At 31.8% G+C, this 27,880-nt stretch overlaps 1 protein-coding gene across 15 annotated transcripts in view; it reads right to left on the bottom strand.

Annotated features, from left to right (window-relative positions):
- The window catches only part of LOC119614011 (microtubule-actin cross-linking factor 1), a 144,513-nt gene that overhangs the window by 101,682 nt on the left and 14,951 nt on the right, over positions 1-27,880 (bottom strand). For 9 of the 15 annotated variants that reach the window (XM_037970130.1, XM_037970283.1, XM_037970164.1 and 6 more), the window contains exon 1: positions 3,965-4,272. The exons of the other annotated variants lie outside the window; for them this stretch is intronic. The gene's annotated coding sequence lies outside the window, so the exon portion shown is untranslated. Of the gene's footprint in view, positions 1-3,964; positions 4,273-27,880 lie in introns of those variants that run through there. 15 annotated transcript variants of the gene reach the window in all.

Here is a 27,880-nt window from a genome sequence, read left to right as displayed (position 1 = left end):
AGTGCAAAAGCGGGAGTAATGATAGATCAGTGTTGCCATTGGGTAATAACATTTTTGCAAATTTATAGTTTAATGCAGAATTGAAAAATAATTTAGCATTTTTTAGTTTAATTGTTAACAAACTTTAAACCTTTTGTTTACGAAATATATTTAGTTCTGCAACTGTTAACATGTGGCAACACTGCTCTAGCAACTGAGAGAATTTTAAAGAATCTCATTTAGCAGTTTGAATGTTGTTTTGAAAACTGTTTAATAAATTATCGTGCCATAATAGATAGAGCAGTAAATAGTAAACGTAATTTTATATTTTTAATAATTTATTTCATTTTATTACACCATTGCCATTAGTATTTTTGACTTTTTCACTTGCAAGTCAGGAAATTTTTAATAGTTTTTTAACTTTTTCAAACTTATAAATTTTTGATTCTATTAATAATGTAAATGTTTTCAATATAGTTCAACATTTCTCAATTACATATTTGGAAATGGTGTAATTAAGCTATTTTTCACCAGCTCTTTTATGCGAATGTCTATTTTTTCTAACACTTTTGCTAGTGATACCAACAATACAACATTTTGTTTTATGACTTTATATAGCAGGCCGCTAGAAGAGTTGTTGCAGCAGGAAAAATATCATTAAAAAAACAAAGAAATTATAAATAAATTGTGGAAGTCCCACACAACAACCAAACAACGAACGAACCAAAAGACCAGTGACTATGATCGAGTAAGTGGTATAAAAAAGAAGCAGAAGAAAAAAAGGTGAAATCACTATTAAAGTACTTGAATAAAAATTCAATAGCAGCCACCACCACCAACAACAACTACAACTAACGACAATAAAAATGATAAAATATTAACAATTAAAAAAAATATGAAAAAATATATAAAATAAAAAAACACACATACAAACTATAAATAAATAAAATCACATAAAAGAAACATAAATCATTGAATAAACTCAACAAACGCAAAGTGAAATGTAGTGAAATGAAGTGAATTTGTAAAACAAGCAACTGTAAATTGCTGAAAATGAAGGGAGTAGCAATAAAACAATGTTGCATGATTTGTTTAGGAATTTATTTGAATTTTGTTTTTCTTGGCGAGATCATTATTATTCCTCAGTTTTCTTAACGTATTGTGTTGATGTGTTTTTCATTTCAATTTCTTTTCATTTCTGTTGTTGGAATTTTGCATTTGTTTTTAATTCCATTTAACTCTCAGTTTGGTTATTTGTCTGCCACATTGTGGACAATTTTAAAAATTAAGGATCAAAATTTGCTACGACATGAAACCTTTATTTTGAAACCAATATAATCGAGCTCTTATAACGTCTCGAATATGGGGAAAAACAGTATATAGATATCTCGAAAACCTGATGTGTGGTCAGTTCTTCATAAAGGTATAATCTAGGCCCGTGTAATACCAAGCTAATGGACTATAATGTTTGGAAAACTTTTTGCATTTTTCAGTTTAAATACTTTTAGCTGAATATATAGAGAAATATTTAAAAAAATCAATATATTAAAGGTGACCTTTGACCCCAGGATGTAAAAGAATTAAGTATGAGTCCGAGCAATAACGGAATATGTAAATTGGATTAGATTAAATATGGCGCCCACAGCCCTTAATATATTTACCGACAGCCAGAAGGCCATTAGGGCGTTATCTGGTGATAGAATTAACCCCCTCATTTTATAAAACGAAACTCTCGTAAAAAATTTGTATGAAGAATACTGGGAAATTTTTGAAAATTTGAATTTTTTCCATACAAATTTTTTTGAACGTTTGTCGTTTCGTTTTATAAAATGAGGGGGTAAATCTAAGACCGTATTGGATTCTAAGAAAGCTTGAGGTAGTTAACCTGACAAATGCAAAACCATTCGAAGCAACAAAGGAGGAATTAAAAATATGGGTTAGAGAATCCCATAAGGTCTCTTGGGATAATGAAACGGTGGGTAGAACCATAAAGATCCAAGGGAGGACCCTGATGAGAACAAGACAAGAAATCTCCTCAAAATGATCAAGTCTGAAGTTAGTATGATGGTACGTATTCTGAGTGGACACACAGGATTACGAGCACATCTATACAAAATTGACCGTGCAGATTCAGACGAGTGGACAGTGAAACTCTGGAGCACTTTCTTTGCCACTGTCAGGAAATAACATTCCTGACTAACACTGATTGGTAAATTCTTAGGAATTACGTTCAGTAAACTGAGTTTCTGAACTTTGAAAAATAGTGAACAATTTTTTTCAGATTTGGCCATATTTGAGACGTTACTTAAGTTAGAATATCTCAAAGAAGAAAGAAGTTATAGCACAAGTTATACCTTTATTTTAAAGCATACAGATTGGACTTACAAATGACAAAAAGTTATTAATTTAGGACACGGTAACTTGAAAATCTGATGTTATGAAAGAAATTCATATCCAGACACCTTTTGAAAAGTATAATTTATTGTCTGGGTTAAAAATTTCTCTTCTTAAAGCCAATTTTAGAAAAACTAAATTTCCATAAAAATATTTGCTTTATTTGTGCATGATTTCTAGGAATGGGGCTGCAGATAAATTCAGTTTGTATGGATTTTTGTTTTTGCACAACATTTTTTGCCGATCTTTTTGTACTTCTTTTCACAACTCTCACTGAAACTGTTGTTGTAGTTGTTGTTGGTGGCAATCGTTTCTTGTACATTACGATCAGACACACAAATTCAAGTGGATAAAAGGTAGGGCGCGCATCTAGTAACTTTTCATTATTTATTTATTTTGTTGTTGTTGTTTATTTTAATGCATTTTTACGTTATTTTTTATATTTATTTTTTTGGTTAGTGGCACGTTTTGTATTTCTAATGTTGTAGCTGTATAAGACAACAACAAGTAAACAGGTAAAAATAACTTCAACAATTCAATAAGAGACACAAACAAATAAAAATTAAAAAAAGAAAGAAAGATTTAAAACACAGTCATGAGAAACGCAATTTTTTTTTGTCCAAAACACACACAAATTCCTTAGATACTTTTTTAAGCTTTTTTTGATTTTTGGTTTATTTGTTTTAACATTTTTTTAAGTTTTGTGTTTTTTATAACAAAAAAAAAAAAACTAGAACTCGTTGTTAGCAATTGTAGTTGTATACACACTTTTTGGCTTAAAGGCAAAATTACAACATTTGTTAGAACTTTAGTTTAAGCCAAATGTTAAGGAGTTGATATGGTTAAACTTTTTTCTTTTCTAGCATTCCAACAGTTCAGTTAAGCTTTTGTTCTTTTAATATTTGTGGCTGTTTGCTGCTAATACCAAGAGGATTGAATGAAGACTTAAACATTACTGAAGGTGGTGTGTGAAGCAAAAAAAAAAAAAGTATAGATTTGTTATTCGACCCAGTGTTTAAAGAAATAAAACAGAAAACAAAATCAAATGAAATGAAACACACAAAATAAAAAAAACTGGTTGTTAACTCAATGAATTGAAATTAAGCCAAACAACAAAATCACACTAAGCCAGGCCAGACAAGTTGAGTCGAGCCAAGTTAATACCTTGGACAACAAAAAAAAAAACAAAGTTTTAAAAAACAACAACAACATAAAAGAGACACACACCGACCGACCGACCAAGTCGTCGTCATCATCATCATCATTAGCCGCAGCAGCAGTATTACCAACCACAGCTACAACAACAAAAAACATTAATAATAACAATAATTAACAACAAAAAAGTCCAAATTCTCATACACACAATCGCTGCCACTTTTAGATTATAAAATTTGATTTAATTTTTAATTTGGTTTCATTAATTTTTAATCAATAGATAGTTTTTAAACATTCCTTGTTTAAAAAAATCTTAGTTTTTCTTGTTTCTTCACTTTACTCGCAACAAATTTTTTATTTTAGTTTTATTCATCATAATTGATTGTATTTTAAAAGTTATTTTAATTTTTTAATTATAAATTTTTAAATTACGCACACACACTGTCGTTGCTACACACACAAATATATTTTGTTTTTGCTTTAACACATTTACAACACACACAATGACAATTTTCAATTATTTCTTTTAACGAAAACAAATCAACAAATTTATTTGTATTTTGGAATTACAACAAATAGTTTGTTGTTTAATTTTTTTTCAAATATCGTTCATAAAAAAAGTTTTACAATTTTTGTTGTAATGTTGTTGTTCTTTTTTTTCTATATTTCTTTTTCTAGTTTGTATATTTATTATAAAAATGTATATTTCAGAAGAAGAGAATACCGCTCGGTACCGTTGTTCAAATTGGACTAAACTCAAAATCGATACCAAATTGCCTCAAAACTGCTCATAGCTTAATAATTTACGTACACAGCCAGACAGACCAGCCAGCCAGCCAACAACGCTCACACTCAAATTCAAAAAAAGCAAGAAAACCTACAATAAAATATACTACAAGCACAAATGCACTCTACACTACACCACACTACCCTATCTCAAACACACAGATACAATACAACGTCAAACAACTATTGTATTTAGAGAATGTGTAGGCTGTTAGGCAGTTAGCAGAGCGGATTAAAAACAATCTGAGAGATATTATTTGAATAAAAGAGATTGAGTCAATCTTTACTCATTCCATACCATTCAACTAACTAACTGACCCTCTCTAGAAAACCTACTAGCACCGTGTACACTTGTACATGCAAATAAAACAATTTACTAAACTTTTTATTTGAAGGGAAAAAAACTTTTAATACAAATTTTAGATACAAACTACACTTACAAGATCATCGCTATATCAGTGTTGTAAACAACTTTATATATTTTGCACATTCAAAAAAACTCGCTTAAAAGAGAGGTTAAGTTTGTTTGTGCCATTTACGGTAGTAGGTCTTATATATGAGATATGACCAATTGTGACCGATCATCAGCAAATATCGATGATTTCTGTATATCGATATTTATAATAACTACCCGTTTTGACAACTACACTACTCGTCAAATGTAACTTAGTGTCAAATTTTGACTAGGACTCGGGGATGATATATTTACATAAATCATCCAATTGCTATTCTGCATGTCTTAACCCTTGCACAAAGGAAAAGGAAAGGAACAAAATTATATATATTACTGGGCTTTGAGTGAGACGGAACCGAGGTAGTCAAATATCACCATTTGTAGAATATCGAGACTGCTTTAGCCCACTCTGATAACGGATAGGACTAGGACTCTCTTGTCTCTTAGTAAGAACTTGATTATACTTCTAACTGGTATAATTACTGGGAACTGTATGATATGTCGGAAATAAAAAGAAGTGGAATCGGTACAACATCTTCTATGTGAATACCCAGCCTTAAATGAACACAGACTACTCTATCTTGTTAGAGCTCTTTTCCATGATCTGGACTATCTCAGAGAGGTGTCACTAGTAAACATGATCAGTTTTATTAAAAATACTAGTTTTCACGAAGACCACAAGAACCAAGTAGTTAACGAAATTAGGGTGACAAATCATTCTCGCAATATAAAAGAATGACAATTCTAAGAGTATCACATTGGGCCACAGGGACTCCGAGTGAACTAGCTAACCCACGCGAGTAACCCACGTAACCTAACCTATTCTACATGTATTTACTATTTCTTAAAAATGTATATTTGAATATATTGGGATCGCAACATCCTGCAAAAGGAACATCGTGCATGTCAGAAAAGATTTTCGAATGTACGACAACTGCATACAGCGTTATTTACATGATCCGCTTGATAACACATCGTACATGGCAGCACTCAACGATATTCATAGAGCTAAGGTAAACACAGAAGTTGCATATCATCGTATCAATATCGTACTTTGAGGTCGCCCACCACATATTGCAGAAGAAGATCACATACTGCCACGTAAAACAAGAGAAGTTCTGGTACAACTGAGAACTGATTGAAGCTATAGAATTAATGCCTATAAGTCACTATAAACTGCACTAATCACATCATTTGTATGACACACTTCACCCTTTTAATCTCAGGGCCAATCCCACCTAACTCAGACCTAAAAACTATGGACTCATCCAGTTGAGGTTGCACAACATCTTGGCCTTGATCTCAACGATCACTTATTGTATTTGCTGCTACAACAACAACAACAACATTCAAAGGCGTCAAAATAAGAATCTTCGCATGACAACTCCTGCGCCATGATACATTAAAATTAAACACCAATAAGCCGAAGCATTGGAGGAATAATTCTCAGATAAAATCCTACTTTATAAACATTTTATTATCTAGTATTGGACGGACAATTGTACCGAACAAATGATTGTATTAGTCCAATTTTGTCAAGCCTGCTTTTTTTATAACAATAGGTACCAAAATCTTCCCAAGTTTCTGAAAAAACTAGGTCACTGTGCCTCAAAGATCTCACAATAAAATCGCTAACTTGTGCTGAAAACATCGAACAACTTGACAACATTGAAGATCATAGATCATACACCTAAACAACAAATATAAAAATCTATTAATTAATACAAGAACGAGTATTAAACATAAAGTACGAAAACAACTTACACTCAATACCTTTAAAGTATCTGTTAAATTAAATTCAATTATTTATGCTGGTTGGAAGACGAAAAACAGAAACACTACACACAGAAATTCATTAATAAACTCAAACCCACTCAGTTTTAAACATGTTTTTCGATCTCTTTTTTACACTCACTCGCTCTACGATAATATCACTCATATGCTCTCTACAATGAGCTTTTATTCAAGTAACTCAGATTTTAATTCTGTAAGATTTAAACACCTTTTATTTAGTTTTTTCTTAATTTCTTTAATCTTCTTCTTTGCAAATTTTTTTTGTTGTTTTGGTATTCTTCTTTATTACTTGAGAAGACTAAAAAGTGTCTTTAACAATAACAACAAAAATTTTGGTCATGTAAACAAACTATAATAAACTCTGTTCTGGTTTTTCAATGAATTCAATAAGAATTCAAAGAAAAAAACAACAATAAAAAAGCACAAAAGATTCAAGAAAAGCCCAATAAAGATATTTAAAAACTTGGTAATTCTCCATAAATAAATATGCAAGAAAGTAAACATAAGTAATGAAAAGTAAAAAAAACAAAAGTAAATAAACTAAAGAAGAGGTAGTAAAATTAAGAAGATTAAGTTATTAAAAAGTAAGCGGTGTTGTTGGTGGTGGTGGCGCAATCAATACCAACCAGCCAGCAGATTCTTAAACAAACATTCTTGCAAACACACAAACAACCACACAAGTGTGTTCCTCACTTACAACAACAAGACCAACTACAAAAGGTAAATAAAGATTATTTGTTTCTTCTCTTCTTCGTGTGTTTCTCTCACTTACTACTCACTCAATCACTTGTATGCTAAAAATATTTACAAATGACAATAACCTGTAACTTTTGTATTTGTTTTTTTTTTTTTACAAAATTCCAATCAGAATGACACACATGTAAAAGAATCCATCCAAAGCAAACAACAACTATGTATTTACCTGAAGAGTAAAAACAACAAATATTCAATTCTTATTGTTGTTTCTTGGTGAATGTGTCATTTACATATAATTAATTCCGATTTGAAATGACTTCTATTGTGAATTTTACATTCATTTTCTTTCAAAACCAAGGAGAAGTTTTGTTTCTCTTTTCATTGTTTTTTGTGTGTTTTGCTGTAATGAGTATTTGATCGTGCAAAAAAAGGAAGCCATTGAATGAATAAAGTGAATCGATTAGTAGTAGTGTTGTTATTTTTAAGCCATCGTTATTTTTAGAATAAACCGGAGTCGAAAAAGACTTTTGTTGTTTCTTGGTGATTGACTTGTAAAAATATTTGTTTTGTTGAAAAAGGTGCGGGTGACATAATGTACCGGCATTTTGTCAGAGTTCCGACATTCCATTGTCTTTGTTTGAAGTTCTCAAAAAAGACGAACAACTTGTAGGAAATAAAGAATTGGTTACTGAGGAATGTATGAGTCCCTATAGCATTGGAGAAGTAAATTTTTAATGTAATTTTCCAAAGAGGGTCTTATATGAGAGCTATGATAGAGCTATAAAATCGATTTCTGCACTGTGGCCCTTTGGTTTAGAAATGTCAAAATTAAAACAATTTGTGCTTCTATCTATTAGGGTTGTATTTTTGGCTCTTTTTAGGTTCAAATCGATTTGAAAGTGATTTAGGTAAATAATGAATTATGGTCGTTGCAAACGCCATTTTAAACTGATTATACCCTCCCAGCTATGAAAGTGAAGGGTGTAAAAACCTTTTAACAAATATTAATGTTCCCCATAAATTTAAAAATTTATGGGGAGTTTAAAACAAGTAAATTTAGCAATTAATTTAAATTTATCAACAGTGATGATCAAAAGTGTTCACACAATGATCGATTTTATTTATTTACCAACCACCTGTATATATAATATCAAAATATATGTAGGTCGTAGACCCTAATCCAAATCTTTTCAGAAACATTTATTAGTGAAATGGTGATTTGACTTAAATGGAGTGTTACGTAGTAGATTATTGCTGCATTCTGAGTCCTTGACATTCTAAGGAGATCAGGGGGTATATTTTGGTATTCGAAAGCAATGGAAACCTCAATAGAAATTTCCTTAAGACGTCTTTAGTAAATACTTTATGACTTCTCAGAGTTACTGCTGAATTTGTCACTTGTTCCTATACATAAAACTTCATGACAACAACTAACATTTTCATAAATTTTATCAAATCTATGACATATCATAAAGATTTCCAATTGAAGACCCTTAATGACTTTCTCATGTATTCAGCCGAAGATCAGCAGTCTATAATGATGACAATCAAATGACAACCTAATAACTTGTCAGGTAAGTAGTTTTAAAAACAGTTATTGCAATGGTAATTATTAGAAAGTATTAGAGATCCTAAGAGATGGAATTTATGAGGAAGAAGTATTCCCAAATTTTTAGAAATAGTTGTCAAACTGGATAAAATCGATCAAACAGAAAAATGGACAATTTATTCATCAAACCAATTTCTAATAATGCGATCGACCGCAAACAGAGTGATCTAGAAAGAGGTATATTGCAAAATATCTTGAGCCATTAAAAAGTTTTGATTGAACTTTAAGTTGAGAAAGTAAAGTCCGATTAAAACTCGTCAAAAAGTTAAGAAATCTATTGTATATTCTGACTCCTTAACTTTGGGCCTAAATTTCAATATTTTATTGACTTCGGCCTTTTAATATTAGTCGAGTCCTTGGATTCATTATTCTAAATTTATTTCCAAAATAATTACTAGAATACTGAATTTATACACTGAATACATTTTCTCTATAATAGCTTCTGTTATCCGAAAAATTTTTCGAAATATCTGAGACCTAAACTTAAAATGACTTTCTATCTGAATATCCGAGATTGAGTATGTATTGTACATCAAACTATTTTCAAGCATTACTAAAAAAACCCATTAAATTAAACTTTCTGGCTGGTGAATCATTCCGCAGTTAATTTGTTTCGAATTTAAATTTAATTTTAACACTTATTAAAGCTATTATTTGTAATTGAAACAGTAAATTTTAAAAAAAAAAGTAGTTTAAAGTCATTAAACAACCTTAATTTTAATTAATTTCGGACTCAAAAAAAAAACAAAAACGCATTGCTGAAACATTTTCAAATTTCGCAGAAACAATGAATTTTTAAACTTAAACGGCCAACAGTCGTCGTAACTATTAGCGTATAATAACGCTTGAAAACAAGCCCAGACAGTGACTCAACATGGAAGCGGTGTGACGGCAAATTTGTAACAGTAGTTGGCGTAAAAGACAAAAACAGCAACAAAAACAACAAAAAAACTGTATAAGAAATACAACGACAAAAATAGCAATAGACAAACAGCAACAATCAGTAAGTAAGTAAGTAAGTAAATAGTATTAAACGGGCGTTGTTACTTTTAGTTAAATTCTTGTAAACCACCATTATTATAAAAAAATCAAGAAATACAACAAAAAAAATATCTGCAAAATGTGTGTAAGTAAATTAGCAAGTATGTATGAGTTTATATGGCTCTGTATTGCGATTATAATTATTTATCAACACTTGTTTCTTTTTTGTTTCTCTTTCACTTCCAATTTACCTTGTAAAACACCAACGCACAGATTTGCATATAACGGCCAGACAGACAAACTGTTCGACTCACATTGAAGTAAAAAAAAATAATATTACGCGGTATGACGAACGTATGAAAAAAAGTAAACGAATAAATAAAAATAACGATTGAATTAAAGTTACACTTGAGTGCTTTACATGTTAGAGACAGACGGACGGACATATAAGCTGACATAGATCTGTGCGAATATATTAGGGTGACACTTTCTTAGTGATGGGAAAATTCATGTATTCAGGCAGATGAAGAAAAATTTAACAACTAAAATATAACCTATATCGAAATCTATAGAAATGACTAATAAATTTGTTCGATCGCTTTCGAAAACCAGAATTTGCCCCCAGGCTGTGATATATTTTAAGTAATTTTTGGAATTGACCGAAGTCAATTAAACCCAGGGTTTAGATTTATTAGCCTAAAGAACTGAGCTGCGTTAAATTCAAATCCGTCTTCCGAATTTCTCAATAACATACGGTTTTCGAAAGCTTGAAAGAACCTGTTATAGCATGATGGGCAAAATCTGAGGAAAAATCGTACGAATACAGTTCAGCTTAAACCTTAAGAAAAGTATACTCTGGTTCCTGTATTAAATAGTTGTTGGCCTGTGTCATGTACTAAACTTTAAACTTGAACATTTATGCTGAATTTTAATAAAACATTAAGATTTTTATAAGAGATGTTCGTATCCTAAATTGAATATCGTAAGGAAGTCTAACATGGGGCAATGTCAAATAGAAAAATCCACATAATATCTAATTTCAACGCGATATTAGCATTTATAACTCAGTTGTGGGGGTTATCGTGATTTTCAGAAGAATTCTTTATATTGGGTTTTGCGATTCCGATTTCTGCATCTACTATGGGCAACGTCACCACAGGCACACCACAGGGAGGAGTTCTATCACCACTCCTCTGGAATCTAGCCATTAACTCACTGTTAATGGAGTTGGATTCAATGATGTGCAAAACTATTGCATATGCTGACGATGTGGCGGTAGCAGTTTCCGGGAAACATCTTGTCACTATCTCACATTGCCTTCAATCTGCACTAGGACGACTGAGCCGTTGGAGTTCAAACAATCCAAGCGAGAGCTTCAAAAGCATCTTGCCTGGGGCATAAGCCCCAGGACTGCTAAGTGGCTTTTCGACATGGTTGTGAAGCCCATTCTATTTATGGGGCGCTTGCTTGGTGGAAAGCTCTTGAGAAAACCATCTACTGCAGAATTATTGAAAGTGTTATGCGATCTTCTGCACTGCTGATCACCGGTGCGATTAGGAGTACACCATCTTCCGCACTCTTTGTACTTTGGAATTTCTATATCATTGTTCTTTCAAGTCAATAGTGTACCTCTTGGAACTTTGCAGAACTTCCAAAATAACTCTTCAATCCAAAATTAAAAAGAGAATAGGTATAATACTATAACAATTTTCCCCTTTAAAGCAGAGATTGAGGAGCTAAATTGCAATTAACAAAATCACAAAATAAATTTTTGAATCAGTCTACTATGCACCCAAACACACATCAGTCTCAGAGAGATCTCTATACCTATTAAAAACGTTAGATAACTATTTTGCATTTTGGGCTTAATTATAACAACTTACAAGATACATACACACAGATATAAAGAGAAGAAATATTAATGGAATACTTGTTTGTGTTATACATACACCATCGTCGTAGTTCGAACACCTTATAATTTGTGTTCCAAATACAACCCTCGCAAGTCGACCCACTTACGGTTAAAGGTATTTCCTTAGTGGGTTTTGATGGGTTGCTATACAGAAATGTACAACAAGTTAACAATATTTACTTACACCTATGCCTAAATACATTAGCACATTAGATGTGCCCTTAAACAAATGTAATTTTCTTCTGAGATGCAAATCATTTTTAAACGGACAACGAGAGCCTAGTTCGAAAATCCTATATTTGAAAATTCGAACTTAGATTCGAGAAATTATTAAAAACTGTTATAATAAGCAAATCATGAGGATTTCTTAATAATTTCTAGAACTAGTCGGAAATGGAATTCTTATTTCACCAATTTAATAACATTCGATTTCCGGTTAGTTTACAGTATAAGGAACATAATTTATAATCCTCCAAAGCAAATATAGTTTTTTTTTAGCTCAGGTCTAATATACATTTTAATTTGATTGAATGAATGAATAAATGAATGAATAGACATATGAACAACTGAATACGTACATACAAACATAATATAAACATTTTACACACACACATACATGTATTACAAGTAAGTAATCAGGTAGTCGTTTTAATTCATATACTAACTTGTACTTAATTTAAAAAAATAAAATACAAGTGTTTGTATCTGTTTTCTTTATGTTTTACTACACCATGTTTGACATAATCTAGTACAAAATTGCAAACAATTGCAAAAGTTGTTCACAAAAACAAAAGCTACAACTTGTATGTAAAAATATTAGGAACACACATGGCCAGTGCATTAATGTTGGCCACTTACTTGTTAACTGTCAAATGGAATGGAGCGTTACAGGTCTTTAATAACTTTTACTGTTCATGCGAGGGTGTTAACCGCACTGCAGCAGCAAGATTGTATGTTTGAAACTTTTAGTTTTATGTCTACACCAAAATTTAGGTTTTAATCTGCAAAACTAAAGCTTTTATTCGACCTATATCTATAAATATTTTAGACATAACACTCGTATTTTGCTTTATAACACTATAACTGATTATTTTTTAAATTTCACACAAAACATTAAATACCTAAAATGTGTGGGGTTTCTTTGAGACAACATTATTGTTAAGATGAAAATAATTATATTTTTTTGATCACCTGATCATGATCCCCCTAAGACTTCAAACACGATGAGATTTAATTTTAGATTTGGCAAAAATAAGAATAACGATATGTATTAGAAAATCATAAAGGTTGAAATATTGCATAGTAGTTTTAGCTTATGAGTTATTGGAGATATCTTAACCCTTTGTTGACCTGCATAATTTTTACTATTTGTAGCGGGGACAGTTCAGCTTTACAAGGGAAGTTGTGCCTAATAGATCATAGAAGATATGAGTCAGAAGCTTGAGAAGTAGGATGATTTCTTTAGATTTTAAAGTATATAGTTGAGTTCAAGAAGATTAAGCTGATCATTAATGGATGGATCACGGATGACCATCACTTTTATCACTGTCTCTAACTAGTAGTTCTATAGGGACGAAAACCTGAGGTTTTTTCTTACGGCTGACCAGAGTTTCATATCTGACACCCGCAGGACTTCTTTATCCTGGTCCCTTAAGGAAACCCTTGACGGCTAGAAGGTAAAAAAAGAGGTCCATAATATGGTTATCGTGGTAGTTCGTTCAAGTAGAGCAAACAGTCAAATAGAGTCGAAGGGAATTCGTTTTTACAGGATCACTCCACTCCACAGTGGGGCAGAATGGAAATTTTTTGGAAATAAATCTGGCATTTCTAAACGGCTGATCCGATCGGGATAAAATTTGGCGTGAGCGTAGCCAAGGAGTATTCGAGTTTAAGTTTTGAAGATGAACCCTGCAGATGCCCCAGGGACGGCGCTGTGGCGGCTCAAAGTAGGGTACCTACGACATGTAAAATTTTTAAACTCGTGCCATTTTTTGTTTTTCACCCAAATACAAAGATTTTTATATTTTGTGAAAGCGCTCGATGAGATCTTGAAAAAACATGCTTGGACATACTACTTATCTCTTATAATATCCGAGTTATAGGCATTTAAAAATTTAGTGATACAAAATTTACCATACCTTGGTCCGCCTTTTTTTGAATACCGGGCGTAATTTTGGACCAAATGGACTCAATTTTTTCTTGTTAGTTAGACAACAAAATTTCCAATAATATACAAAAAATTTCAGATCAATTTACAGATCCAAAAATATACGTTTTTTAATTTAAAAATTCAAAAAATTTTAGATTTTTGGCGTTTTTTTTGCCAAAAATGTGTCTTAACTCTTTTATTAATAAAATAAAATTTTTATTAAGAACATATAACAATTTTATAGTTTTCTAAAAGGTATCTTTACGCAGAACGCTTTGGCGTAAAAAACTTGTCCTATTTTTTGAAAATGTTGCCACTGCATCCTTCCGAATATGACCTATTTTTTTATCAAAACTTCAACTTTGGGCGACATGTTCTAAAATCCCAAAGCTGGGATCAGAAAACTGAAAGCAGTTTTGGAAACCTCAATATGTTTTCTATTTACTCCAAAAGTATTTTCCCAGCCCTGAAAGAAATGTGGACCCTATGGGCAAAAAAGTAAAAAATCCCATTTTTGGGATTTTCATTCCTATTTTTGGGAATTGCGGGATGCCCTTTACCCTTTTTTTTTTTTTGCATATTCTTATTTGAAATGACAAATTTAACAAGCGTTGAAAATTTCATTGAGTTTTGTTTATAAATAAAGATTTTGTCATATATTACATATTTGTTTAATTTCTAAAACTATGATTTATATCAAAATTTTAATAGGATCGCAGATAGCTACAACAATTTAGTCCATATTTATCCCTTAATATCATTTTTTAGTTACATATGGATATTCTCGACCCTTTACAAAAAAATTTCAAGCCAATATCTCAATTACATTCAAAAATATGTTCATTTAAACCTGTGTCCTTTAATTTCATCTTTTTCATATTTTAGTATTAAGTATGACAGAACATATTTAAATCTTATATTTACCTATTTTCTATTTGTTTGCTTATCCTTATAATTGAAAGGTCCTATTATGCTTAAATTTTCAAAAATTTATAACTATTTTTTACCTAAATTTTTTCGACAGATCATTTCGTTCTGTTTCGTTTATGATCATGTAGGTAAAAATATACAGGTAATGATAATTTCGATTCATTCACTAATAAGAAATATCAATGACTGAATTACAGGTTATAGTAATATAGTCCTAAATGTTAATAGGTTGACAATTCGTAATTTTTTACTTTGGAATACCTGTATCGGAAATGACAAGATTTGTTATATAAGTAAACTTCTCAGATTTTAAGTACCATATTTAATAAATCTACAATGAAGATTACATTAAAGTACGAAGAGTTGTGTTCCGTTTTATGGAGTATATCTTCAAAAGGGCCAGAAAGAATTGAAGACATTTCAAATTATATAAAAACTACATATAGTAGAAAAGTAGACAAAACAGGCATATCAAAAATTGAAAACTTTTTGATGTAAAAAGTAAGTCTGTGGATGGAAATCAAAAGAAATTTCGATTAAAATTTTGTAGTTGGATGGAAACTACTACGGAAATCTCAACTTACAACACATCAATTACTTATGTTCAAGGTAAAAAAAAAGAGGGTCACACAAAAACTTTTTTCAATCTCAAATGAGGAAATTGCTGATACATTTAACGAAATGCTGAAAAAGGAAAACCAACATATGGATGTCGTACATATTGCAACTATTCTTCCTAATGCATCACCAAAACGACTTAAGCGAATTGTGGAAAGTATACCAACTCCAACATCATAATCAAATTTTACTGAAGAGGAAGCAATAGCGCTTATGTTGGAACTGGGTCTCAGTCGAAATAAGTACCAAATATTAAGGAAAGCTCTGCATGAAAAAGGACACAATATATTACCATCATACAAGGCGATCCAGGAAAAAAAAAAAACAAACTATCCTACTAAATCAACAAAAAATAATGAAGAATTGAAAGAACTGAGAGCTGCGGAAAAAAGCAGAATCCAAGAAGAATTTAAAGTTCAGATGGGATTAAACATCGACAAACCACTTTCAAGTTGCGGTAGTACAAATGACGGTAATACGTCGAGAAGGTTTTTTCGTGATTTTGAAATTACTTCAAAAATAACTGGAATCGACAAGGAGTTGCTTCGAAGAGTTAAAACTATTTTAATGGCACTGAATAGTAAACATAAAATTAATGAAAATCGATTTGGGGAATACACATCTGAAATTTCTAAATTACTTGTATCTCTGTATCCATGGAGGGAACTAACACCAACAGTACACAAAGTATTGTGTCATGGTCAAATAATAATTGAATCGAATATTCTTCCACTTGGAGAGTTAACAGAAGAAGCCCAGGAAGCGAGGAATCGAGATTTTAAGCATGTTCAACTATTCAGCTCAAGAAAATGCTCCAGGCAATCACAGAATGAAGATATTTTTAATAGTTTACTTCTATCTTCTGATCCTGTTCTTTCAACTATGCGAAAAAGATGGATTTGTTATGAAACTCTATCATCTCAAAACAAGGAAGATTTAAAGGACTTATATTACCTTCTGGATATGTATACCGATATGACAGATTATTTTATAGAAAATAAGTAGTGTTAGGAATTAACTATATAAGTAGGTTGTAAGAATTAATTGTATTATGTTTAAGATAAACAGTTCAAATAAAAAAAGTTATTATACTAACTGATGATATTGTATTAAATTGTGTTTTATATTTCGGTGGGCGGGAAAGGTAATTTGTGTGGGGTGATTTAGGTGTTGTTGTGCGTGGCTCATAATAAAATTATAATTTTTTTTATTTTATATACAATATTATAATAAAATAATTAACTAAATAATTTTTAAAAATTGTCCAAATATTTTATTCAACACCAAATGTATGTTCTGTCATACTTAATACTAAAATATGAAAAAGATGAAATTAAAGGACACAGGTTTAAACGAACATATTTTTGAATGTAATTGAGATATTGGCTTGAAATTTTTTTGTAAAGGGTCGAGAATATCCATATGTAACTAAAAAATTATATTAAGGGATAAATATGGACTAAATTGTTGTAGCTATCTGCGATCCTATTAAAATTTTGATATAAATCATAGTTTTAGAAATTAAACAAATATGTAACATATGACAAAATCTTTATTTATGAACAAAACTCAATGAAATTTTCAACGCTTGTTAAATTTGTCATTTCAAATAAGAATATGCAAAAAAAAATTGAAAAGGGTAAAGGGCATCCCGCAATTCCCAAAAATAGGAATGAAAATCCCAAAAATGGGATTTTTTACTTTTTTGCCCATAGGGTCCACATTTCTTTCAGGGCTGGGAAAATACTTTTGGAGTAAATAGAAAACATATTGAGGTTTCCAAAACTGCTTTCAGTTTTCTGATCCCAGCTTTGGGATTTTAGAACATGTCGCCCAAAGTTGAAGTTTTGATAAAAAATAGGTCATATTCGGAAGGATGCAGTGGCAACATTTTCAAAAAATAGGACAAGTTTTTTACGCCAAAGCGTTCTGCGTAAAGATACCTTTTAGAAAACTATAAAATTGTTATATGTTCTTAATAAAAATTTTATTTTATTAATAAAAGAGTTAAGACACATTTTTGGCAAAAAAACGCCAAAAATCTAAAATTTTTTGAATTTTTAAATTAAAAAACGTATATTTTTGGATCTGTAAACGATATTGATCTGAAATTTTTTGTATATTATTGGAAATTTTGTTGTCTAACTAACAAGAGTCCATTTGGTCCAAAATTACGCCCGGTATTCAAAAAAAGGAGGACCAAGGTATGGTAAATTTTGTATCACTAAATTTTTAAATGCCTATAACTCGGATATTATAAGAGATAAGTAGTATGTCCAAGCATGTTTTTTCAAGATCTCGTCGAGCGCTTTCACAAAATATAAAAATCTTTGTATTTGGGTGAAAAACAAAAAAATGGCACGAGTTTAAAAATTTTACATGTCGTAGGTACCCTACTTTGAGCCGCCACAGCGCCGTCCCTGGGGCATCTGCAGGGTTCATCTTCAAAACTTAAACTCGAATACTTCTTGGCTACGCTCACGCCAAATTTTATCCCGATCGGATCAGCCGTTTAGAAATGCCAGATTTATTTCCAAAAAATTTCCATTCTGCCCCACTGTGCACTCGTCAGATGTAGTACATATTGTATAGTATTAGACCCAGCCTATAGCAGGGAGAAATCTCAGGATATCATTCAGGCCTATTCTGAATAATAAACTATCTGGGAATTTGTTCCATCTCCAATACCTAGAGCATGTAAAAGGGAAAAAACTCAGATATCACACCGAAGTTGGATATAAAGCAGGACATTCACAGAACTGCCATCCCAGTAGTGTAGTTGGGTGACATATAATGTCAAGGAATGCACTGGAGTGAGTCATAGATGATGAGAACGCTTTAAGGATACTAGGGTTTTCCACTTATTTTAAACCTTTCGAGAAAAGAATCTGAGTATAACTACTGCTTCTGATAAAACCTATTGAATCGACGTTTGAGATATGTTATTGAGAACATCCCGTTCCATCTAGTTCATTTGCCTTTTATTTTCCCTGATAGTCGCTATGCGCAGGGACCCAATAAAGGGTAATGTCAGACAGGCGACCCAACTTTTACAGATCCTATTTGCTTTGCCTGACTAATAGAGAAGTGATAGTATAAGAGTTTAGAGAAATAAGTGTCGCCTGAAAATCGACAAAAATTCGATGTTGCCACGAATATTAAGATCATATAGTAACCTACAGGCTGAAGTTGGGAAGATGATGAGATATACTTATCCCAGCTTCTAAACAGAAGTTACCAGAACCAACACCGCAGTTTATTTTTGAACCATCTGTAAAGATTCTGGTGGTATATTCGTATGGATTCAGTTAGGTTAAGATTCCCTACAGCTAAAACTCTAACTAATTAAATTATAAATTGTTTGCCTCCTTTGCATGTCACTTAATTTAAATTCTTTATAATTACTCGAATACATTTCAGGCGCTGTTCTAACAATCCTTATTTTCGAAGTTTTTCTTCTATGTAAGTACTACGTTTTAATACCCACGAACACAAAAAAATCCACAAATTAAATGCACTTTTTGTAAACAGTAGTGATGGGAGTGTTAAAAAAAGAAGGTGAGTCTTTTGAAAATTAAAAAAAAAAAACATTACAAAGCAATTACACTTTAAAATAGGAAAACACATGAATGTATTTATGTTGTAAATATTCCTTAAATTTAATGTGTCATAATTATGAAAAGACATGCAAACATTTAACAATAACAGTATTTACGTAGAAAAACAAAACAAAAATATTCAAATTTTACACACAAAACAAAGATAAAAACGTTTGCGCAGAATGTATTTGCGAGTACAAATGCGACCAACACAAATGTTTAAATAAGAAGTTTTAAATTTTAAACAAATAATAACGTCATTGTTATACATACATACGAAAGAAATATAACATAAGTTCATATGGAAATATGGAAGGACGGGCGATGAAACAATAATCATATTTAATAAATAAATTGAAGGGTTTAAAAACAAAATTCCAACTACTAAACAGACCTTGTAAACGCAATGGATATACGATGTGATGTTTATTTATTTCATAATAAAAACAACAAAAATAATAAAAGCATTATATTTACAATGTTGCAAATACACTTAAAGAAATATTTTAATGTTTAGAAGAGTATATAGAATTGTATTGTTTTCCACTAGAAAATTTTGTTGGGGAAAATCAGAGACCAATCGGCCAAAATTGGATTTGTTCTTGAAGAAAGACGAGTGTTGTGTATAAATCTACGAGTATCGGGAACAAGCTCTCTAATTTCTGAGGGACATTTTCTATTATAATGTGTATAGAACAGTGAAACACTCTCCATGTAGAATTGGATATACTATTGTCTTCGATAAGTACCTTCGCCTAAGTCGAGTATCATAAAAATAGACTAGAAGCATTACAGTTGTATTAAATTTTTGGTCTAATATAAGTGGTGGTACTTGGGGAAATCTTCCCGTTTTTCCTACCGAGCGAGCAAATGACTACTACGGAGGTGGGTACCTTGGCCTCCGTGGCGGACAATGCGTCAAGTGTACAGCATGCTATTGGCAAAAACATAGGGGTGAAAGAGAAGGATGTACTCGGAGACAGCTCTAAGCTCCCTCTGCATTTAAATATAGGTGAGGGCTCCGACTCTGAATCCTCAGATGATAATAACAACACCATAATAGCAAATCCGAAAAAGGATGAAGTAGAGCAAATGGTGAAAGAGTTGAGTGATGGCATAGCTAAACTACGTATTACTAAGAAAAGACTTTCTGGAGCACAGAGGAGGAAGTTGGAAAAGATGCTTTAGGAAATCATAGTTAGTCAATCCCACGACACTCCAAAGAAAAAATCGGACTCTCTCACAAGATCTGAGGTAAAGAGGATCAGGTCTCCCGAGGTGTTGTCAACTGAGAATAAACCTAAGAATAAAAAGAGTCACTCCTCTGTGGGGTATCTGTTGTCTCGTCAACATCACCGAATTTATCCCGAATTATAGATTTTACAGTACATCAGTCTTTTAGCTGATATTATCTTCCCCCGAATTTGGGTTTAAATCACAGCCACCACGTGTACCCCGAAAGCACCTCTGCAATAACCTGTACAAGACAAGTTTATAATCCCGGCAGACTAGAGGTACTGGTAGTATCTCTTTTCCCCGGGATTGCAATAATACCAAGATAGGGGAAGTTCATCAAGTTAAAATACCCTCGGGGGTGCAAGAGGCAAGAACACTACAATTCTTAAACAAAATAAACTCGATTACTCATAAAAACCTTAAAAAAGTTTTGGTTTATGACGAATAAGAGGAGTGGTTCGTTTTTGCTCTATAAACCCTATGTTTCTACCAATTATTAAAGAATGATTTAAAGATAATGGAATTGTAATAACATATGCTAAATCCAATCAATCCCTTTTTTCTCCAAGTGTATAAACTTATGTGCGAACTCAAGTACTAAACTAAGTAACCAGATATTTATGTATCGTGGGAGTATGTAGCCACCACCACCAACAACATCGCCACTATAACCACCACTCAAAATGCCATACTTCTTTTTAGTTTTTTTTGCCTTTATTTATTTTCGTTAAAGACTTTATGACAATCAACAAAGTGACGTCATTTTGACTTGAAAAAAATAACAATGGATTTGGCCATAAACTCACAATGACTTTGTATGAGATTGAATTTAATTTTATTGTTAATATTTTTACTTTTGTTTTTGTTTTTATTAACAAAAAAACAGAACAACAACAATAACATCATCGATGGCTTAAATGTTTTTTTTTTGTTAATTGTACAATTCTAATAAAGTCACATCATATTAATTTTTAAATAAATTTCAGTCATCAGCACCAAAATGAGATCATGCATTTCCGAGAAAGTCCCCATATGAACTAAACACAAAATATGTGGCGAAAAATAAAATGAAAAAAAAAAATAAAGTCACCGAAGTCGTTGTGGACGGACAGATTTGGTGATTTACTCTAAATGAACATATATGAAGATACAACAACAATTTAATAAAAAAAATCAAAAAATTTATATTGCAAATTTATATTCAACACTCATCACATTCACAATTTCAAATTAAGAGAACAAAACTTCAACTCAAAGTCGCTGTTATATAGTTGAGTCTGCTTTCATAGCGTCTGAGCAAACCCAACAAAGGTGACTTTTTTGCCATTTTTAGCAACAGGGTCTAATAAATATTTTGTTGGACGAGTTGTAGGTGTCGTACAAGGCAACATCTGTGTTTAAAAACATGTTTTTTTTGCTGTAATTTTATTTTATTATTTTTGTTATTATTGACTTTGATTGAGATTAATTTCAATAAAATAAAAAATAAATAAATTTGAAAACAAAACACCAACTGCAAAAAACTTTAATTAACAGTTATAAAGAAACTCTATTTGTATTCCTATGAAGGCAATTAATTTTATAAAAATTTTTTCAGAGGGCGTTTCGGAATAGGCTGTCACAGTTAGACCACCTCAACCTCGCTGTGTCTGTCTGTAATGCAAATTTATGTTTTCCGTCATTCAACAGACACTTTAAAATTTATTGAATAAATATGTATAAAAGTGATCTTGTTAATGTGTGGATGCAGCATCAAGATAAGTATCTAATAAAACATTAGGGTGTTTTTCAAATGTTTCTGGCCACTGCTACAACAAATCGTATAATACTAATCCTATAGCGACCCTAAAGTTTTGGCTGTTCGTTTACAAGGGAATTATATATCCCAGAAAAACGTGGTAATGAATTGTACTTACTCAACAACTTACTTTTCAATTACTACTACTGGATTACTTAGAAGGAATCTAGTAATGACTTATAAATAATATAATATGTAAGTACTTACTTTTTAGCATTGACATATTGTTTTGCCTACATATCCTCTTAGGAAATTCTTTTTACTCAAAAACAAAACTACTTACATAATACTTCCCAACAGTTCGGTCGTACAGTCCCGAACTACCCTTTTAACCCCTACCTACCGACTCACCTGGATAGTCTAGCTATTTTAACATCTGCTTGTTCTACGAGGAAGTCAATTGTCACCCCCATAGATTACGAATAGACAGACAAAAGCTTAAGTTTGTGTTTTAAATCTCCCCTCTGTCGCTTACAAAGAGGACACTAAAGTGACGATTATCTTCAACCTCGTTTACAAAGAGCACATCCGTGACAAAATACGATTTAGAGCCAACCAGGTGGTTAGATGTTAGTGGAAATCAGTGTCTTTTTCGGATGCGTTGGCTCTTTGTTGAACTACAGGGTTTATTTGCAGGTGGTCATAGTAAGTACTTATCCAACTCCCTATTTCTAAGCAAGCATGGTAAGTACTTACCACCAATGGCATCACCATATTAAAATAATGACTTTAAAATGACTTTTCTATATGACTTTGTAATGTAAGTTTTTGCTGGGATGCTTTTCTTATCCTAGGAAGCTTTCAAATTGCCAAGTATTACATGTAATCCAATTTGCGCAAAATTTTCTTAAACAATTATTTAAACAATAAGTAGTTTTTAACATCCATTATTAATAATAACTTTTAGCTTTTTTTACTATTATTGCATTAATAAAATAATACAAATGACTTTGTAGTTATTGTTCTATTTATCGATTATAATAGTATGCGTTTGACCTCGTATATAAAAATTAACAAATTGTTCATTGATATTTTTATATTAAATTGTCTGATTGTCTTGTCCGATTGCTGTTAGCAAAGACTTTAATCACGAATTTTTATTAACAATGACATTTGACAAAAATTATTCGTTAATTGCTGGTGATTCAAAATCCCAATAATTTTTATTAAAAAAAAAATTGATTGCTCAAACAATAAAATTCAATAGAGATTTAACGTATTGTGTAAATGTTTAATTAAATGGCTGCAAACAAATTAATTTCGTTTATTAAAAAATGTTTAAATTGGAAAAGATAAAAATATTGGCAAAAACTGAAACAACAGCAATTAAAAACGAATGTAATTTGAGTTTAGCAAAATAGATTAATTCATCAACATTAAGGCACAAAACTATCATTCCGATTAAGTTGTCAATTTATATGAAGAAAACAAGAAGTATAAACGCATTCATTTTTATCACATCTTGAGGTAAATTTACCTACTAAAGAAAATAATTCGGATCTAGTGTGGACGCTCGATTAAAGCTACATTAGTGCATCGGAGGTATTAAAAGCAAATCTGCATCAAGAACGTGTTCTATTAGAACAGGTTCCTATGGATCGGACTGATCCCTAGTAAGGATCGGTAGAGCTGTGTCTAAATCTAACATTGAATGAACATCATGTTCTCAGTAACTTAAGCAGGTCAAAGGGATCGATGCCTAAGAGGGCAAATTCTTCAAAAACTATTAAGTATGTTATAATCGTCAAGATCAATAAACGTTATATAATCTAAAGATTGAAAAGAGGAAGAATCCACTTAGAAACTTGAGCAGCAAAAAGCTCGGCCCATAATTGAATTAATGTGACAAATGATTCGTGTTCTATTTCTACCGACAAATTGGACACGAAGGATGAGAAAGATAAGTTAATAGAATCATAATGCATGAATAAGATGCAAATATTTCCAGCTGTAGAAGAATTAGATTCTAGAGATCAATAAGCGTGATCGTAAATTTTGAGAAGCTATTTCAACACCAAGTTCCCCATAAGTTAAGTTAGTATTCTGAAAAATCTGTAGAAGAAAATCGAAAATGAGGAAGTCATGAACATCGAATATTAGGAAGTCTTAATCATCAAGTTTGGTGTAGATTTCGTAACTTGAACATCTCAATGATAAGAGACAGGATCAATTGAGAAGCAAAATCTCCAAAAGGATCAGCTTATGATTCAATGAATATAACAAATAAATCGTGTCCTATCTCTAATGAATTCTTGGACACGGGGGATGAGAATGATAAGTTAACAAAATCCACGTTTAAGATACAAATCATTACAACTATAATCTCAGATTCCAGGGATAAAAAAGCATCAACAGAAATTCATAAACACTACGAAGCCTTCCCCCCGAGGCATGTTTCCTTGATGAAAGGCCCTCATCTTCGTATATTGCAATCCCGGCTTAAAGAGGTGCTATCAGTACCTCTAGTCTCCCAGGACTATAAAATGTTGATGTCACTTCACACCTCGGCTAGTCTTTGGTATGATTAGACATGGGGTCTAACCAGAGAACCACATAATCTGGTAATTCGCGGGAAGAGTAAGTTGCGGTTAAAAGACTGATGCACGAGATAAGCTCGGTGCTGTTGCCGAATGACAACAGATAGCCCACAGAGGAGTGACTGTGGGACTCGGAAATTAGTTGGTGTTAATTGTATATGATACAGAATGAATGGGGTATACGGGCCTTGCCAACCCGTATACCTAGAGTAAGTGTGTCGAATGTTGTTCTCTATTGAGTGTGTCGGATGAATGAGAACCATTTAGATGGTTGAAAAGTATCTTATATAAGTGATACTATACCAGATTTACCACAGTGTGTCACTGTGAGTAAGAACAAGTCTCGACTTATTTGATGGATTCGTACTTCGGTCTACCGGTTAAGTCTCTAGTTGCTGTTGCCAACTCAACAGAGGTCATCCCATCTGCGTGGATGTAAACAGAAGTGATGTTTTTGCATCTCGGAAGTTAAGCAACGGGGCAGCAATGGTCAGAGATTGACCAAAGTGCACGTATACTCGACCGGAAATTCCATACTTAAATTGTTAGCTGTTAGTGTAAGAAGCACAATGGGGCGGTGAGTAAGTCGTCGCAGAAGGTGTTCACGTAAAGCACTTTGACATTCGTGTCCGTAGAATTCAATCGTCAATCCATATATTAAGAAGAGAAAGTCAGAAAGCTAGTCCAAAAAAGTCAATGCAAGGCAATGAAAATATTTGCTTAAGTCTGTTTAAGTGTCCACTAGATTACTTGGGGACTGCAAAATAACAACAGTCTCCGCTCTAGTTTATAAAAGGGGACACTAAAGTGACAATTGTCTCCACTCTCGTTTACTCATCCGTGACGAAGGACGAATTTGATAATATCTTTTTCGGATCAATCAACTATTTTTCAAACTGCTGGGTATTGGAAGATATTAAACAGTAATAGCGTAATATCTCAGAAATTACATTGGTAATTTCACAAAAATCGACTTCGAAACTTAAAGATAAGAGTTTAATATTTTGGCAATGTATATGGAACATGAAAAACCAACCTTTGATAGCGCACAATTCAAAAATAATCCCATTTATAGACCTACATCAATAGTTGTTTGTTAATCTAAGAAAATGTTTATTTAGTTTGAAAAAAATAGGTCAAAACACTCACTTTATGTTCTGTATACGTAAGAAAATAAAAATAAGTATGTACTTCGATGGTCTGACTGGCTGCATTTCAAATTGCAAGTGAAAACTTCTATCAACAAGAGTTCAACTTTTACTAACCAAGGGAATACATACATATTTAAAATTATTTTGTTTATTTATTTTAAACAAATTTTCTGAGTTTTCACAAGAATCAAAATAACAAAATCCAGCAGTTTTATAAAAATACTCATAGCGATGCAGCTAAATTCTAAGGTGTATTTGACCTAATCGAACATAAGTTTGTTGTTGTGGTTCTTCCGTGTTGTTGCTCTAATGTTTTTGATGATCTTTTAACTAGAACATTATTTATAATTTCGACACAATCAACCCAACAAATGGACAGACATATTCCACTATTATCACACATGCTGTGTACTACCGATCATTATGAACTAAGAACTGTAAAGAGCTATTTATATGTCTGTCTGTCCGTCTGCCTATTTGTTTATTTAGTTTGAGGAACCACTTGTAAAATTTGGTGAGAACTTTTTTATTTTCTACAAAAACCAAACAAATTTTGCTCTTTATTAAACAGCAATTAATTTCCCATCATAAACGTCTATAAATAAAGAATCTACTTTAAAATTACAACTGGCAACCCAGTAGAGATAGCAACAAAAACAAACTAGAGAATAGAAAAAAAGTAGCTGATGTTAAGAAATGTTCATAGTTTTATAAGTGCGACTAGATTTTTATTACCACTTGTGAGATTCAGTAACGTAATTTAACGTTTTTTATTTGTTTTTTTTTTCTGTTCGTTCGTTTGTTGGTTTGTTTTTAGCAAATTAATTTCGCATAAACAAAATATATACTGGTGTTTGTTAATGCCGCAAATACAAAAAAAATGCTTAAAGGTGGAGAATAGAATCAAGTCAGCGGCACATATAACAACCACAACAACATTTTAATTACGTTTCCGGTTGATGTTCAAAAGCGTTAATTGAAAAATTATCTATCAACAGTTGAATTTGTTATTTGGTACGTTATCCCGATTTAACACTCAAACGCCTCCCCCTTCCTCTGCCCCTATCATATAACAACCCTATTCAATAGATATTTTCTCCTATTAGTACATGTTTTAAATACAAATCTCTTGATTAATATTTTTTTGTTTTTTTCCAATATTCAGTTTTGTTGCCATTTGATATTTTTTACTTTCCTCAACTATAAAGATTTCTAGAGTAGGCTCGCATTCATTCATACTTCTATCTGAATATATTCATTCATTTTTTTCTATTAAATCGTTTGGAATTGTTTTGATTTAGAGCTACAATGCATGTGATTGTTAAAAAGATATGTCGATTGTCGTCGTTTGTTTTATTGGTCGCCTGCCTGCCTGCTTTTGTCGTACGTTGATCGTTGGATGTATTGTTTGTACAGACAGACGGACATTAATATAGCATCATGTCGTGCATGATTAAGTAGTCTGACGCCCGCTTCAAAATCAAATTTGATTATTAATTGTGGTTTTTGCGATTTTCTATTATTTCGATTCTCATGTTTATTTTCTGTATTTGAGTATTCGCTTGTTTATGAATAAGTAAAATCTATCGAAAATTATTATATTTTAAATATTTGTAAAATTTGTCAATTTTTAATACCTTGAGGATCATTTAAAAATATACGAAAATAATAGTAAATACTTTCTTCGTAATATTTACGAAAATTTCGTGTATACTACGAAACATTTTTTAATCAAACTCTTTTCTAATTTTACGAAAACCGTTTGTCTTTAATGTCGATTATCTTTAAACGAGATAATGGAACATTTCGAACGATTCTACAGCTTAACAAGATATCAACATATACCCGGCACTATTAATGCGATATCACTGATAGAGAGAGGAGCTTCTCTTACAGAAGAGAAAACTGATCAATTACTTATTTGATGTAAACGCTTGAGTCACACACATACCAGCCTATTCTGAATAATAAACTCCCTGGGAGTTTGTTCCCTCTCCTATACATAAAGCATACAAAAGAGAATAAACTCCAGGGGAATTATTGTTCATAATTGATCTGATAGTATATGTATGAAGGGCTCATACCACATTAACTAAGTAAAC

Source organism: Lucilia sericata, unplaced genomic scaffold, assembly GCF_015586225.1.
Source record: "Lucilia sericata isolate MDLA Ls3-8-SP2 unplaced genomic scaffold, ASM1558622v1 Contig000042F_arrow, whole genome shotgun sequence".
Classification (NCBI taxonomy): domain Eukaryota; kingdom Metazoa; phylum Arthropoda; class Insecta; order Diptera; family Calliphoridae; genus Lucilia; species Lucilia sericata.
The sequence above is the reverse complement of the archived record's forward strand: the minus strand, read 5'-3'. Positions and strand labels throughout refer to the sequence as shown.